The sequence below is a fragment of the Nicotiana tomentosiformis genome, chromosome 2 (genome assembly GCF_000390325.3).
Source record: "Nicotiana tomentosiformis chromosome 2, ASM39032v3, whole genome shotgun sequence".
Taxonomy (NCBI): Eukaryota; Viridiplantae; Streptophyta; class Magnoliopsida; order Solanales; family Solanaceae; genus Nicotiana; species Nicotiana tomentosiformis.
In genome coordinates, this window is record NC_090813.1 from 126,088,562 (window position 1) to 126,105,187 (window position 16,626).

Below are 16,626 nucleotides of genomic sequence, written 5' to 3' on the forward strand. Positions count from 1 at the left end.
TCAATTACTCAAAAAAATTTAATCTCTCCAAAGGAAATAAACACCCAGTTGAATTTCACATCTGGTTTCATCCAAGTTTAGTACTTCGTCCGGTCCATAATAAGTGACATTTTGATCTTTTTATTTTGGTCCAAAATAAATGTCATTTTACATAATTAAGAATTTTATTTTTTTAAACTTTGCTCTTATTTATATATACCAATGTGTCAAGATAATAATTAATAGTGAATACATCATTGTTTTAGGAGTGCATAGTTTTTTTAAGGGGTATGCCAAAGACTAAAAAGTCTACTTATTATTGGCCGGGGAGTAGTAACTACTATATTAATTAACCTCCCTTGGTTCGCCTCTACGGTTTCGTATTTCAATCACTTGGTTCCCCTGACGTGCTTTTATTTTGGTGACGCTAGGTATCTCAATCAAACGGTGTTCGTTTTCTGCAACCCAACTCTTGGATAATTTATTGAAGAAAATCAAATGGGTGTTAGATTAATATTGGTAAAATTGTTCAGGCAAGCTTATCCTAAAGGTTTGGTGATATTTTAGACTCATTTCAAAGAAGAAACTTTTACAAAGGTGAGTCGAAACTAGATATCCCCACCTAGAAAAATTAGCGCTCGTTTTGATAAGCGCCTCTAGGAAACTAAAACCATACTTCCAATGTCACCCCATATGTGTTATAATAACTTATCCATTTCGAAATATCTTGCATAAACCCGAGCTTTCGGGACGGTTGGCCAAATGGGCCATAGAAATAAGCGGGTATGATATTGAATATTGACCCCGAACATCAATTAAGTCTCAAATTTTGATAGACTTCGTAGCTGACTTCACGCCGGCCCTAGTAACCGAAGTCGAGAGAGAGCTGATGATACATTCGGGTACGACCTCAGGAGTCTGGACCCTCTTCACGGATGGTGCTTCGAACGCGAAAGGGTCCGGGCTCAGCATCGTACTAAAACCACCCACAGGCAACGTGGTTAGATAATCTATTAGAACTGTGAAGTTGACTAACAATGAGTCCGAATATGAAGCCATAATTGCAGGTCTCGAACTTGCCAAAGGCTTAGGAGCGGAGGTGATCGAAGCCAAATATGACTCCCTCCTCGTGGTGAATCAGGTTAAAGGAACCTTCGAAGTTATGGAAGAACGAATGTCAAGATATTTAGATAAGTTACAAGTAACTTTACACCGATTTAATGAGTGGGCTTTGAAACATGTTCCTCGAGATCAAAATAATGAGGCAGATGCCCTCGCAAGCTTAGGGTCATCGGTCAAGGACAACGAGCTCAATTCGGGGGTCGTCGTGCAACTCATGAGGTTGGTAATTGAAGAAGGCCACACCGAGATAAATTCCACATGCTTGACTTGGGATTGGAGAAATAAATACATAGAATATTTGAAAGCCGGAAAGCTTCCTTCAGATCCGAAGAAATCGATGGCCCTGCGCACAAACGCAACACGATTCACCTTGTCCGAAGATGGAACCTTATTTTGAAGAATGTTCGATAATCCATTAGCGATATGTCTGGGATCGGGAGACACCGAGTATGTTCTGAGGGAAGTTCATGAGGGCACTTTCGGAAATCATTCTAGTGCCGAATCATTAGTTCAAAAGGTAATTAGAGCCGGCTATTACCAGATCGATATGGGAAAGGATGTAAAAGAGTTTGTTCGAAAATATGACAAATGCCAAAGGCATGCACCAATGATTCATCAAACCGGGGAACCTCTTCATTCGGTCTTGTCACCATGGTCGAACATAAAGTGGGGGATGGACATCGTCGGCCCTCTCCCACAGGCACCAGGTAAAGCTCAAATATTTTATTTATGACTGACTATTTTTCTAAATAGGTTGAAGTACAGGCCTTCAAGAAAGTTAGGGAGAAAGAAGTCATCGACTTCATTTGGGATCATATCATATGTCGATTCGGGATGCCATCCGAAATTGTGTGTGATAACGGAAAGCAGTTCGTCGGCAGTAAAGTGACCAAATTCCTCGAAGATCATAAGATTAAAAGAATCCTATCAACGCCTTATCATCCTAGCGGGAACGGACAAGCCGAATCAACCAAAAAACCATCATCAAAAATCTTAAGAAGAGGCTAACCGACGCCAAAGGGAGGTGGAAAGAAATTCTGCCCGAAGTTCTTTGGGCATACCGCACAACTTCTGTCACGACCCAAAATCTGACCATGGTCGTGATGGCACCTATCGTGTTACAAGGCAAGCCTACTTCCCAAAATACTTCTACTAAACCGATTATAAGAATTTAATAAAATATTTCAATACTTGAATTTCTCATAACTAAATCAACTCTAAATATATTTGTAGAAATACGGAAACGAGCCCCAAATATTAGGGTGTCACTAAGTCGTGAGCGTCTAAATCTATGAACTAAAAAATGAAACTGTCTAACTGTCAATACAATCCAAAAGAAGAAATGAAAAAAGGCGTAACAAGGTCCTGCGGACGCTAGCAGCTACCTTGCAATCTCCATAGAATTCAATGATCGCCGCGCTCTAACTGTCATGGGCGGCTTTCCAGCCATGCCCCATGATCCCTTGGACGCGCCCCGTGGCGTCCTGGCCAGCCTCCCAACGCCTGTCGCCACGGTCGGCCCCGTGGTCTCGGCAGCTCCAAGTGACAAGCGCGCATGTGCCTCTGTCGCCCCACCGATAGCCATCGCCAGCGCCCAGCCACATGCAAAAGCCAACAGCGCCGCGCGCGCAGACAATGCCGCGCGCGCAAACCCTGATGCTAAAGACAAAGTTGCTGCCAACGGACTTGCTGCTGCTTTGTAGAAGACTAAGTCCTTTTCATTGTAAATATAGAGTAGTTTTGCTGCATTTTCTTTAAGTGTGATTTTCCAGCTTTCATAGGTCTAGTCATGTAACTTTGGTTTATTTTTTTTAAGCATTATTAAGGGGGACCAAGCAATCAAAACTTTCAAGCAAGCAAAACAATTCTCTGTACTGGTGTCTCTCCCCCCGACACCGTCTTGTTTTCTGTAATAGCTTTCATTCAATGCAATCAAGCTTTCTTTCATTCTCAATTCTCTTTTCTGCTCTCTTTCAATTGCTCATGACATTGGTTTTCCCGTACGGCACTGACAATCTAGTCTAGCGTACGGAGGGGACCTCAGTTGGCGGACAGCAACCGTACTGACATCGGTTGCCTAGCCTTACGTCGCCCTTCCAAGGAACTTCAGGAAGGCGCCGCGTAACAGTTGGTATCAGAGCCTAGGCTCGACATCGGACGAGGGATCACATTGCAATTACCACCATTTCTGACCATGGTGAATTATGGGGATCGCATCGCGACCCTTGAGGGAACGGTTGACGCATTACGGCCCATCGTGGAAATGGTGCCCGATCTAAAAACCAGCCTAGTGCAAAGGTTGGACGACCTGGACCGCAGACTCATCCAGGCCGAAGTTGACATAGAAAACATCAGCCGCGACTCTGAAGGAGACCGGCAAACAGCAGCCACAGAGGCAGCTGAAATTTTTGGTAAATTTGAGGTCCTCCAGCAGGAGCGTGCCGAGGATTTAGCCAACAGGGAACAAGAGGCAGACAGGGTGACTGCCATGCAACAAACCATTGACAACTTGACAGGCCAGCTCAATGTTGTCAATGCTGCTTTACAAGGCCTACTTCGAGGAGGCGGAAACCAATTTGGGGGTGGTGTGAACCTCGCCCCCATGGCACAAAAGCTGAAAATTCCTGAGCCAAAGCCATACAGTGGAGCTCGGAATGCCAAAGAAGTGGAAAATTTCATTTTCGACATCGAGCAATACTTCGATGCCGTGGGAAGCCTGGAAGAAGCTAAGAAGGTAGCAACTGCTGCCATGTATCTTCAGGGTGATGCCAAACTCTGGTGGCGGGTGAAGTACGAAGCCATCAAGGCAGGTGAAGATGCCCTCGACACATGGGCGGAACTGAAGGCAGCCATACGCCTACAGTTCTTCCCCGAAAATGTTGAGTACAATGCCAGGAGAAAGTTGCGGGAGCTCCGCCAGACCAAATCAGTGCGAGATTACGTGCGGGAATTCTCCGCGCTCATGCTGAACATCCGTGACATGGGGGACAAAGACAAACTCTTCACCTTTCTGGAAGGGTTGAAACCTTATGCCCGGATGGAGTTGCAGAGACAAAGGGTAGACACGTTGCCTAAGGCAATCCAAGCAGCAGAGTGCCTTGGGGATTACCAAGTGGAAGCCCGGAAGGATAGGCCTCAACAGCCTGTCCGAGGAGGATACAAAGGGGGCCAACCAAACACTAGTGGCCCTAGCAGAAGTGGAGGAGACCGGAGTGCACCCAAATCCAAGACTCCCTCTTCCGGCAGTACTAGTGCTGCATCTAACAACAATGATCGGGGGAGGAAGCCCCCCTCAGGATGTCGCCATTGCGGCGGACCACATTGGAATAATGAATGTCCACATGCACAGATGAATGCCCATCAAGCTTTTGAGGATGGGACGGATGACGACGCCGATGATGCGGACCAGACCGAGCCAGTAGGTGCATTCAATGCAATTGTTGGCTCCATTTCTGAGCCCTTAGCGGGTACCAGTGCCGGTATCCGCAAGAAGAAGGACCCCTGTCCAATTGCCAGGAAAGGAAATAAGAAGGCGAATTTGAGGACTCCTCCTCATCAAGAGAGGACCCTAATGTTCGTTGACATGAAGGTAAATGGCAAGCCCATTCGGGCAATGATAGACACAGGTGCCACCCACAACTACTTAGCCTCGACTCAGGTGGAGCGTCTTGGACTAGTCGTAGGAAAGGGCAAAGGTCGTGTGAAGGCTATCAACTCACCACCTCAACCAGTGGGTGGAATAGCCAAAGAAGTACCAGTGAAGCTTGGCCCTTATGAAGGAAAGTTCAACCTGCGCGTAGTGATCATAGATGACTTTGAGTTAATCGTGGGGTTGGAATTCCTGAGACAGACCAATACCATGCCCGCACCGTATGCAGACATGCTGCTGATGATGGGGGCAAATGGGGCCAAGCCCTGCATTATTCCGTGCATTCCCATGAAGATGGCAGCCGAGAACATCTCGGCCTTGCAGTTGAAGAAGGGGGTAAAAAGACATGAACCCACGTTCCTGGCTACCCTCTGCATGGAAGATATAGAACGCTCCTCGGGTCCCATTCCTGCACCCGTGAAGGAGTTACTTCTGGAATTTGAAGACATCATGCCACAAGACATGCCAAAGCGTCTTCCGCCTAGGCGAACTGTGGACCATGAGATTGAGTTGGTGCCGGGTGCGAAGCCACCTGCCCGGGCGCCATACAGAATGTCACAACCCGAACTCGCCGAGCTTCGGAGACAATTGACGGAAATGCTAGACACAGGGATCATTGTGCCCTCTAAGTCCCCATACGGGTCCCCTGTGCTATTCCAAAAGAAACATGATGGTAGTTTGCGACTCTGCGTGGATTACCGGGCTCTAAACAAAATCACCGTGAAAAACAAGTACCCTATTCCGCTAATGGCAGACTTGTTTGATAGACTGGGTGGTGCGACGGTATTCACCAAAATAGACCTGAGGACAGGTTATTGGCAAGTTCGGATTGCCGATGGTGATGAGCACAAGACGACCTGTGTGACAAGATATGGGTCGTACGACTTCCTGGTTATGCCCTTTGGCTTGACTAACGCGCCAGCCACATTTTGCACCTTGATGAACCAAGTCTTCCGAGAATACATTGATGAATTCGTCGTGGTTTATTTGGATGACATTGTGGTATATAGCCAGACACTAGAAGAACACCTGGAGCATTTGCGGAAGGTCCTAGCCCGATTGCGGGAGCACGAACTATATGCGAAGCTATCCAAGTGCTCCTTTGCTCAGAAACAAATTGACTTCCTCGGACATGTCATCGAGGAAGGGAGGATCAAGATGGACCAGCAGAAGATTCAGGCCATTACAGAATGGCCGCCTCCTAAGGATATACATGCCTTGAGGTCGTTCCTTGGCCTATGCAACTTCTATCGGCGGTTTGTGAAAAGTTACTCCCTCATTGCAGTGCCGCTGACAGAACTTCTCAAGAAGGCCACCCCGTGGGATTGGGGCCCCAAGCGGGCAAAGGCCTTCGACGCATTGAAGATGGCTATGTCCAGTAGCCCAGTCTTGGCCCTCCCTGACTTGGCCAAGCCATTCGAAGTGCAAACGGATGCCTCCGACTATGCACTTGGTGGAGTATTGCTACAAGAAGGGCATCCCGTAGCGTACGAGAGCCGGAAACTGAAGGATGCAGAGCGACGCTATGCCGCCCATGAGAAAGAATTATTGGCTGTCGTTCATTGCTTACGCCTTTGGAGGCATTATCTACTGGGAGCCCCATTCGTGGTCAAGACAGACAATACAGCCGTTAGCCATTTCATGACCCAGCCAAAGCTGAATGGACGACAGGCTAGGTGGCAGGAACTCCTAGCGGAATTTCACTTCAACCTGGAGTACCGAAGTGGAAAGACCAATCATGTTGCTGATGCACTCAGTCGGAGAGCTGATCTAGCATCGATGTGTGTACTCGCCGCCCTAAAGGGAAGCGAAGTAACCACCACCATAAAAGACCAGATACAGGATCTACTCATCAAGGATCCTGCTGCACAGTATTTGGTTGATTTGGTAGGACAGGGCAAGACTCGCCAGTTCTACACCGAAGATGGGTTCCTGAAGGTGAAAGGGAACCGACTTTATGTTCCTAAAGGAGGAGATCTGCGACGGACTCTTCTTGCAGAATGCCACGATACTTTGTGGGCCGGTCATCCCGGCGAGGAACGCACCATGGCATTGCTTCGCCGTGCATATTATTGGCCTCAAATGGTCGATGACGTCGCTCAGTATGTGAAGACTTGTCTAGTATGCCAGAAAGATAAGTCAGACCGCTTGACGCAGGCAGGGCTCTTGGAACCACTAGCTGTACCAAAAAGACCTTGGGAAAGCGTTTCCCTGGACTTCATCACCGGATTGCCCAAGGTCGGAGATCTCACAACTATCTTGGTTGTGGTGGATCGGTTTTCCAAGTATGCTACCTTTATAGCAGCCCCACAATATATATCAGCAGAAGATACAGCTCGACTATTCTTCTCTCATGTCGTCAAGTATTGGGGCTTACCTAAAGACATTGTTAGTGATCGCGACTCACGCTTCACTAGCAATTTTTGGACCCAACTCTTTAAGTGCCTCGGGTCAAAATTGAGTCATAGCTCAAGTTTTCATCCGCAATCTGATGGCCAGACGGAGCGATTCAATGGCATGCTAGAGGAATATCTCCGGCACTTTGTGACCGGATCGCAGAAGAATTGGGTGAAGCTTCTGGATGCTGCTCAACTGTGTTTCAATTCACAAAAGAGCTCAAGTACCAACAAAAGCGCTTTTGAAATTGTTACCGGACAGCAACCGCTACTCCCACACACAGTGAACGCACCAAACATGTCAAAATCTCCTCGGGCTGCCAGCTTCTCAAAAGAATGGAAGCAAAATTTGGAGATAGTGCGGAGCTATCTTGTCAAAGCCCAAAAGCGGATGAAGAGGCATGCTGATCAGAATCGCCGCTTTGTGGAATACCAGGTGGGAGACAAAGTGATGGTCAAAATCCCAAAGCGGTACTTGTTTGCAGGGGTCCATGACCCTCGCCTATTGCAAAAATATATTGGACCCTTGTCCATTGAAAGGCGCATTGGGAAAGTTGCATACCGGGTGGATACCCCAGCTTGGTGGAAAATCCATCCTGTTTTCCATGTCAGTCTCCTGAAACCTTTTTGGGAAGATATGGAGGATCCTTCACGAAGCCAACTCACAATACCAAGTATTCGAGGCCCCAATTCAACCGGAAAAAGGCGTGCTGAAGCTATTCTTGATGATCGAGTGATTCACGCCTCAAGAAAAGATCACCAGGAGTTCTTGGTGAAATGGCAGGGATGTGATGCAGAGGAGAATACTTGGGAGAGGGGAACAAACCTCAAAGCCTACAAGAGCCTGATTGATGATTACCTTGCAAGGAAGGCGCCGAGGACGTCGCCAACTCAGGTGGGGGAGAATGTCATGGGCGGCTTTCCAGCCATGCCCCATGATCCCTTGGACGCGCCCCGTGGCGTCCTGGCCAGCCTCCCAACGCCCGTCGCCACGGTCGGCCCCGTGGTCTCGGCAGCTCCAAGTGACAAGCGCGCATGTGCCTCTGTCGCCCCACCGATAGCCATCGCCAGCGCCCAGCCACAGGCAAAAGCCAACAGCGCCGCGCGCGCAGACCCTGATGCTAAAGACAAAGTTGCTGCCAACGGACTTGCTGCTGCTTTGTAGAAGACTAAGTCCTTTTCATTGTAAATATAGAGTAGTTTTGCTGCATTTTCTTTAAGTGTGATTTTCCAGCTTTCATAGGTCTAGTCATGTAACTTTGGTTTATTTTTTTTAAGCATTATTAAGGGGGACCAAGCAATCAAAACTTTCAAGCAAGCAAACAATTCTCTGTACTGGTGTCTCTCCCCCCCGACACCGTCTTGTTTTCTGTAATAGCTTTCATTCAATGCAATCAAGCTTTCTTTCATTCTCAATTCTCTTTTCTGCTCTCTTTCAATTGCTCATGACATTGGTTTTCCCGTACGGCACTGACAATCTAGTCTAGCGTACGGAGGGGACCTCAGTTGGCGGACAGCAACCGTACTGACATCGGTTGCCTAGCCTTACGTCGCCCTTCCAAGGAACTTCAGGAAGGCGCCGCGTAACATAACTCACGTGAATCTGCACATAAAGTGCAGGGTGTAGCATGAGTACAACCACCTCAGCAAGTAACAAAAATAACTAAGGAACTGAGCAATAGTGATGAGCTAACTAAAACAGTTCAGTTATTTATTTTCACAATTTAAAAATAAACAGAAATAAACAGGTAAATTCCATAACTCTGTAGATGCCACAAAGAAGTTTAACAGATAAATGCAGCAATAAAACAAATAAATACAACCTCACAGCAGTGTCACTCCATCACTCATCACTCGCACTCACCACTCAATACTCAAAACACTCAACACTCTGCGCTCACTGGGGGTGTGTACAGACTCCGGAGGGGCTCCCAAAGCCCAAGCGCTAAGCACGGACAACTCACATGCCATCATATCAATACCTGGATCCGCACGGTCAACTCACGTGCTACGCGGACAACTCACGCGCTATGGTATCAATACTTGGACCTGCACTGTCAACTCACGTACTACGCGGACAACTCATGCGCTATGGTATTAATATCCTCACAACCAGGCCCTCGGCCTCACTCAATCAATATCAATACCTGGATCCACACGGTCAACTCACGTACTACGCGGACAACTCATGCGCTATGGTATCAATACCTGGATCCGCACGGTCAACTCACGTGCTATGCGGACAACTCACGCGCTATGGTATTAATATTCTCACAAATAGGCCCGCGGCCTCACTCACTCATATACCTCACTAGCCTCATCATCACCAACAAATAAGGGAACACAGCCCACATCAAGTATCACTGCATATTAGCAATTAATAGAGACTGAGGTAAATAGGTACAATAATTTCTATGACTGAGTACAAATAATGTGAGCATTAATAAAGCCTAGGCATGATCTCTAACATGAAGGCAAACAAGTTCAACAACAAATAAACACATAACCACAGATAAGAGCCATTAGGCCTCCCAGCCTCACGGGACGGACCAAGTCTCAATCTCTCACGGTGCACACTTACACGCTCGTCACCTAGCGTGGATATCACTTCCAAGCAATCACGTGATGTCAAATCTCCAGGTTTATATCCTCAAAGCCAGAGTTAAAACTTTTACTTACCTAAACAGCGTAAAATCCTACTCCGGGATGCCCTCGTCTCTGGACTCGGTCTCCAAAAGCTCCAAATCTATTCACAATTAATTCAATATACTCAACACAAATCGTAGGAATTAATTCCATACGAGAATATAAATTTTCCAACAAAATCCGAAATTTAACTCAAAAATTACTTGTGAGACCCATGTCTCGGAATCCGATGAAACTCATAAAATCCGACAATTCAATTATGAGTTCACCCATACCAATTTTATCAAATTCCGATATCGGATTGACCTTCAAATCTTCATTTTACATTTTTAGAAGATTTTACAAAAAATCTGATTTTGCTTCCATAAATTCACGGATTCGTGATGTAAATGAGTATGGAATCATGAAATATTATTAATATAGGATAAGGAATACTTACCCTAATGTTTACCCGTAAAAATCGTCCAAAAATCTCCCAAACCGAGCTCCCCAACTATTTTTATGTCAAAAATAGCCCAAAAAACCCGTTTATAGAGCCTCTGGTATTTTCGAGCGTCACAGGTAGCATGGGGCTCTGCCTGTGGCGCAGTTTCCAGTACCCAAAAATTTCCAGCGCTAGGGCTAGCGCCCCACGCTACCCTGGACGCTCGCGGCGACGGGAAATCTCCTCTGATACAGAAATGAGCATAATTCTCTCACACGATGTCCGAATTCGACGATTCTTTTTGCTATGGCTCCAAAATTTCAATACGGATCTATTGAAATCATAAAAATTCAAATCCGAATTCGTTTACTCATAAGTCAACTTCCGGTTGACCTTTTTTTTTCCATTATGAGACTAAGTGTCTCATTTCACTCCGAGTTTCTTCCGGACCCGAACCAACTAACCCAATAAGTTATAAATTAATTGCAAGACATAAATTGAGCAGTAAATATGGGAACGGGGTTATAATATTCAAAACGACTGGACGGGTCGTTACATTCTCCCCCTCTTAAACAAACGTTCATCCTCGAACATGCCAAGAGTTGTTCTCAAAACCATCAAGAACTCTCTCCGAACCCCAATGGCACAAAACCAATCTGTTAGGACTGAATCCTTCTAACTCAACCAAGCTACGAAGACTACCAAAAACCCAAGGACATTGCCACAAAACACCTGTAGAACTCATTACCTCATACACACCCAAAGAACTAATCATACCCATTACCATGCCGATCCAACCTACTACCAAGATGTCTTATCTATCCGAGTTCCTTCTGAATTACCTTCAAATTGATACTTTGCCCCGCCATAACACCACAATCCTCAACCCAGACTCATCACACGAGACCCAAGATTAAAACCACACCGCCCTATAAGCCGCTGAATACTCTCTTAAATATCCCCAAAAGTACCACAAGCACGTGCTCACACAATCAATACCTCAGTGCTCAAGCTACAGTCAAAACCCGGCCTCATGTCCTCTAGACTGTCCCGACATCAACACATAAAAATTACATCTCGCACCTCATCCAGGGAATCACAAGCCGTCGTTGCACAACCGATACCGAGCGCTCATGTGCGTATACGAATGCATGGAAGGAATTCAAAGAGTTACACTTCAAGCTGAATCAATACCGCACGAAATGAATTCAAGAATGTGAAGTTTTCCTAAAGGTTCTAAAGCCTCTCAAAGATAAGTACAGACGTCTCCGTACCGATCCGCAAGACTCTACTAAACCCGTTCATGACTCGTGAGACCTATGTAACCTAGTGCTCTGATACCAACTTGTTACGATCCAAAATCTGACCATGGTCGTGATGGCGCCTATCGTGTTACAAGACAAGCCTACTTCCTAAAATATTTCTACTAAACCGATTATAAGAATTTAATAAAATATTTCAACACTTGAATTTCTCATAACTAAATCAACTCTAAATATATTTTTAGAAATACGGAAACGAGCCCCAAATATCAGGGTGTCACTAAGTCGTGAGCGTCTAAATCTATGAACTAAAAAATAAAACTGTCTAACTGTCAATACAATCCAAAAGAAGAAATGATAAAAGGCGTAACAAGGTCCTGCGGACGCTAGCAACTACCTTGCAATCTCCACAGAATTCAACGATCGCCGCGCTCTAACTCACGTGAATCTGCACATAAAGTGCAGGTTGTAGCATGAGTACAACCACCTCAGCAAGTAACAAAAATAACTAAGGAACTGAGCAATAGTGACGAGCTAACTAAAACAGTTCAGTTATTTATTTTCACAATTTAAAAATAAACAGAAATAAACAGGTAAATTCCATAACTCTGTAGATGCCACAAAGAAGTTTAACAGATAAATGCAGCAACAAAACAAATAAATACAACCTCACAGCAGTGCCACACTATCACTCATCACTCTCACTCAACACTCAATACTCAAAACACTCAACACTCTGCGCTCACTGGGGGTGTGTACAGACTCCGGAGGGGCTCCCAAAGCCCAAGCGCTAAGCACGGACAACTCACGTGCCATCATATCAATACCTGGATCCGCACGGTCAACTCACGTGCTACGCGGACAACTCACGCGCTATGGTATCAATACCTGGACCCGCACGGTCAACTCACGTGCTACGCGGACAACTCACGCGCTATGGCATTAATATCCTCACAACCAGGTCCTCTGCCTCACTCAATCAATATCAATACCTGGATCCGCACGGTCAACTCACGTGCTACGCGGACAACTCACGCGCTATGGTACCAATACCTGGATCCGCACGATCAACTCATGTGATACGCGGACAACTCATGCGCTATGGTATTAATATTCTCACAACCAGGCCCTCGGCCTCACTCACTCATGTACCTCACTAGCCTCATCATCACCAATAAATAAGGGAACACAGCCCACATCAAGTATCACCGCATATTAGCAATTAATAGAGACATAAATAGGATCAATAATTTCTATGACTGAGTACAAATAATGTGAGCATTAATAAAGCCTAAGCATGATCTCTAACATGAAGGCAAACAAGTTCAACAACAAATAAACACATAACCACAGATAAGAGCCATTAGGCCTCCTAGCCTCACGGGACGGACCAAGTCTCAATCCCTCGCGGTGCACACTTACACGCTCGTCACCTAGCGTGGATATCACTTCCAAACAATCACATGATGTCAAATCTCCAGGTTTATATCCTCAAAGCCAGAGTTAAAACTGTTACTTACCTAAACAGCGTAAAATCCTACTCCGGGATGCCCTCGTCTCTGGACTCGGTCTCTAAAAGCTCCAAATCTATTCACAATTAATTCAATATACTCAACACAAATCGTAGGAATTAATTCCATACGAGAATACGAATTTTCCAACAAAATTCAAAATTTAACTCAAAAATCGCCCGTGGGACCCATGTCTCGGAATCCGAAAAAACTCACAAAATCCAACAACCCATTCAATTATGAGTTCACCCATACCAATTTTATCAAATTCCGATATCGGATTGACCTTCAAATCTTCATTTTACATTTTTGGAAGATTTTACAAAAAATCTGATTTTGCTTCCATAAATTCACGGATTCGTGATGTAAATGAGTATGGAATCATGAAATATAATCAATATAGGATAAGGAATACTTACCCCAATGTTTACCCGTGAAAATCGTCCAAAAATCTCCTAAACCGAGCTCCCCAACTATTTTTATGTCAAAAATGGCCAAAAAACCCGTTTATAGAGCCTCTGGTATTTTCGAGCGTCACAGGTAGCATGGGGCGCTGTCTGTGGCGCAGTTTCCAGTACCCAAAAATTCCCAGCGCTAGGGCTAGCGCCCCACGCTACCCTGGACGCTCGCGGCGATGGGAAATCTCCTCTGATACAGAAATGAGCATAACTCTCTCATACGATATCCGAATTCGACGATTCTTTTTGCTATGGCTCCAAAATTTCAATACGGATCTATTGAAATCATAAAAATTCAAATCCAAATTCGTTTACTCATAAGTCAACTTCCGGTTGACCTTTGTTTTTTCCATTTTGAGACTAAGTGTCTCATTTCACTCCGAGTTTCTTCCGGACCCGAACCAACTAACCCAATAAGTCATAAATTAATTACAAGACATAAATTGAGCAGTAAATATGGGAACGGGGTTATAATATTCAAAACGACTGGACGGGTCGTTACAACTTCGAAGTTCAGTATTGGGGCTACCCCATTCTTATTAGTTTATGGAGTCGAAGCCCTAATACCTGTCAAAGTCGGGGAACCGAGTATCCGGTTCCGATACGTGACAAATTAATCAAATAATGAGGCTATGAATACGATCCTAGAATTATTGGACAAAAGGCGTGAAGCCACCCTCGTTCGATTGGCCGCCCAAAAGTAACGGATCGAGAGATACTACAATTGAAGAACCAATATTCGATATTTTAACATCGGGGATTTAGTGTTAAGGAAAGTCAACCTCAACACCTAAAACCCCAATGAAGGAAAATTGAGCCCGAATTGGGAGGGACCGTACCAAATCTTCGAAATCATCGGAAAAAGGGTCATACAAGCTCGGAATGATGAATGGGGAACAACTGTCGAGTAATTGGAACATATCTCACCTAAAACGGTACCACTGTTAATGTACACTCCTTTTCTATTCCTTTTTTATTGCAGATTGATATTTGCAGGTGGTCGACATGAAACGACAATGGATTCTTTAGTGAATAGGATGAAGTCTTTTAGGTCTGAAAGAACGTGTTGCACTCCTTTTCCCTCAGACCGATTTCGTCCCAAATGGGCTTTTCGGCGAGGTTTTTAACGAGGCAACAATAAAGACGTACTAACTTAGAATCGAACCCGATTACGAATCGGCACCAAAGATCAATACAACAATATCCAAGGTTCATTTGCAATCAACCTCGAATATTGGGGGGCTACCCCCGGATATGCACTAGCAAGAAAACTACGTCATAAAGGAAGGGTCTCGATTGACAGAATTTATTGTATGGGCCAAACAGTCAAAACGAGTCGTGCCCATGTAGATCATTCGAACCCTGACGTAAAACATATACGCATGTATGATTATCTCGATCGAGAATAAAGAGAAGTATTTTCTTGCAATCATCTTATGTGTAAAAGTCTTTTATCTTTACACCTCAAAAGGTTACATACTTCCGAAAATAACAAGCCCAAGGGCAAATACAAAAGTACAGTACGAATAGTACGAATAAACATCCCCTCACTCGAGGATTGTCGTCCGACTCAAACGGCCCAAGTCATCGAGCCTCGGGAGCAAAAGACTTAATAGGCAAATCCCCGATTTCTAAAAAGTCATGGCCACCCCACTCGGGGACTATTATCTCGGGCAAGCCCGGATAAAATGGGACAACAAGCCCAATGGGTAACTCCCGAACTAAAAGGCTACAGATAATCTAACACGGCTCGGAGACGTATGATATCCGTAACAAAATTAAGCCTTCAAAACATATTCTTTCACAACCGGTTCTAAAGGCTATCCTCGGCATAATCTCAAACTTAAGATGTTTTGGGAAAACTTCAATAACATCGAACCCCAATAACGCCTTAACCCAGAAATGAAATAAATGCAAGGTTTGTTCAAACCCTCGAACACAACCTTATTGCTTCACCAGAAAGGAAATAAAAGCAAGGTTTGTTCGAACCCTCAAACACAACCTTATTATTTCATATTAAGGCATTTTTTAACCTTTGTAAATACAAATAAAATAAGGGAAAAATACGAGAGTCGAACGAGAAAGAAAAGTCTTATATTTATGCACAATAATTTTTTACAAAGTCTAAATCGGCCTAAAAACAAAAATTTACAACGGCCAAAAAATGGCCTTGGAAAAAATTCAAAAGAAAAACGAAAAATATTAAGAGGCTTGGTATTCATCGGAGCTTGCATCTCCATCCTCGGAACCTTCTCCGTCTTCAGAGTCACTCGAACTGTCGGAGTCTTCCTCAGGGAAGGCTAGCTTCCGGGCCCTGGCTTCCTCTACTCTGGCATTTTCGATCTTAGCCATGACATCGAAGCCCTGATCCTCAACTTCCTCAAGGGCTTCCCTTCGAGCTTGCTATTTCGCATGTTAGACTATGCCCTTGGCCTTGGCCTAATTGGCTTCGACATCAACCGTAAACTAGGCCACTTTAGAGTCAGCATTTTTGTTGGCTATGACCACCTCGGATCTGGCTACTTCGAGTTCATTGGCCAAGCTCGCCTTGTCAGAAACGGCCAAATCTAACCGAGGCTGAAGCTCATTGATCTTTTCGACCTGCACCAAGGCCTTCTCTTTTGCAGTTTGGAGCTGGGCCTCGGCCTGTATCGCATTCACCTACGTTTGGAGCCGCCCGATTTGTTTGAGCCTCTATCGGACCTGCAGAATCAGATTATTAGTAGTTATCTCTGATTTATCTTCACTATCGTGAAGCACTCGAAATACCTGCTCAGCCATCTCGGCATGCTCATACCGAGCCGTTACCAAATATGCCTGAAGCTTCTCACTAAGGAGCTTGAACATATCACTCTTCTCAGTAAGGCCCCGAACCTCAACCTCATGCTCCTCCCGAACTCGGAGGAAAGTCTCGTGATGCACCACCGAAGCCTACAAACAAGGAAGAAGATGAAATAATTATCTATAGCTCTAAGTATAGAAAAAATAATTAAAAGTACCCTCGAAGTTTCCCGATTCAGAGCATGTTAAGCCTCATTGAAAAGGCAAGCAGATCCTACCGGTCACCAAGGACCTAAGGTAACTAGCAATCCTCACGGGGGGAAAAAAGACTCGAGCATCCTCTGGGACCAGAAGCACTATCTTTCGCCTGTGGTCGGGGTTGACACTAGGGGCCGGGA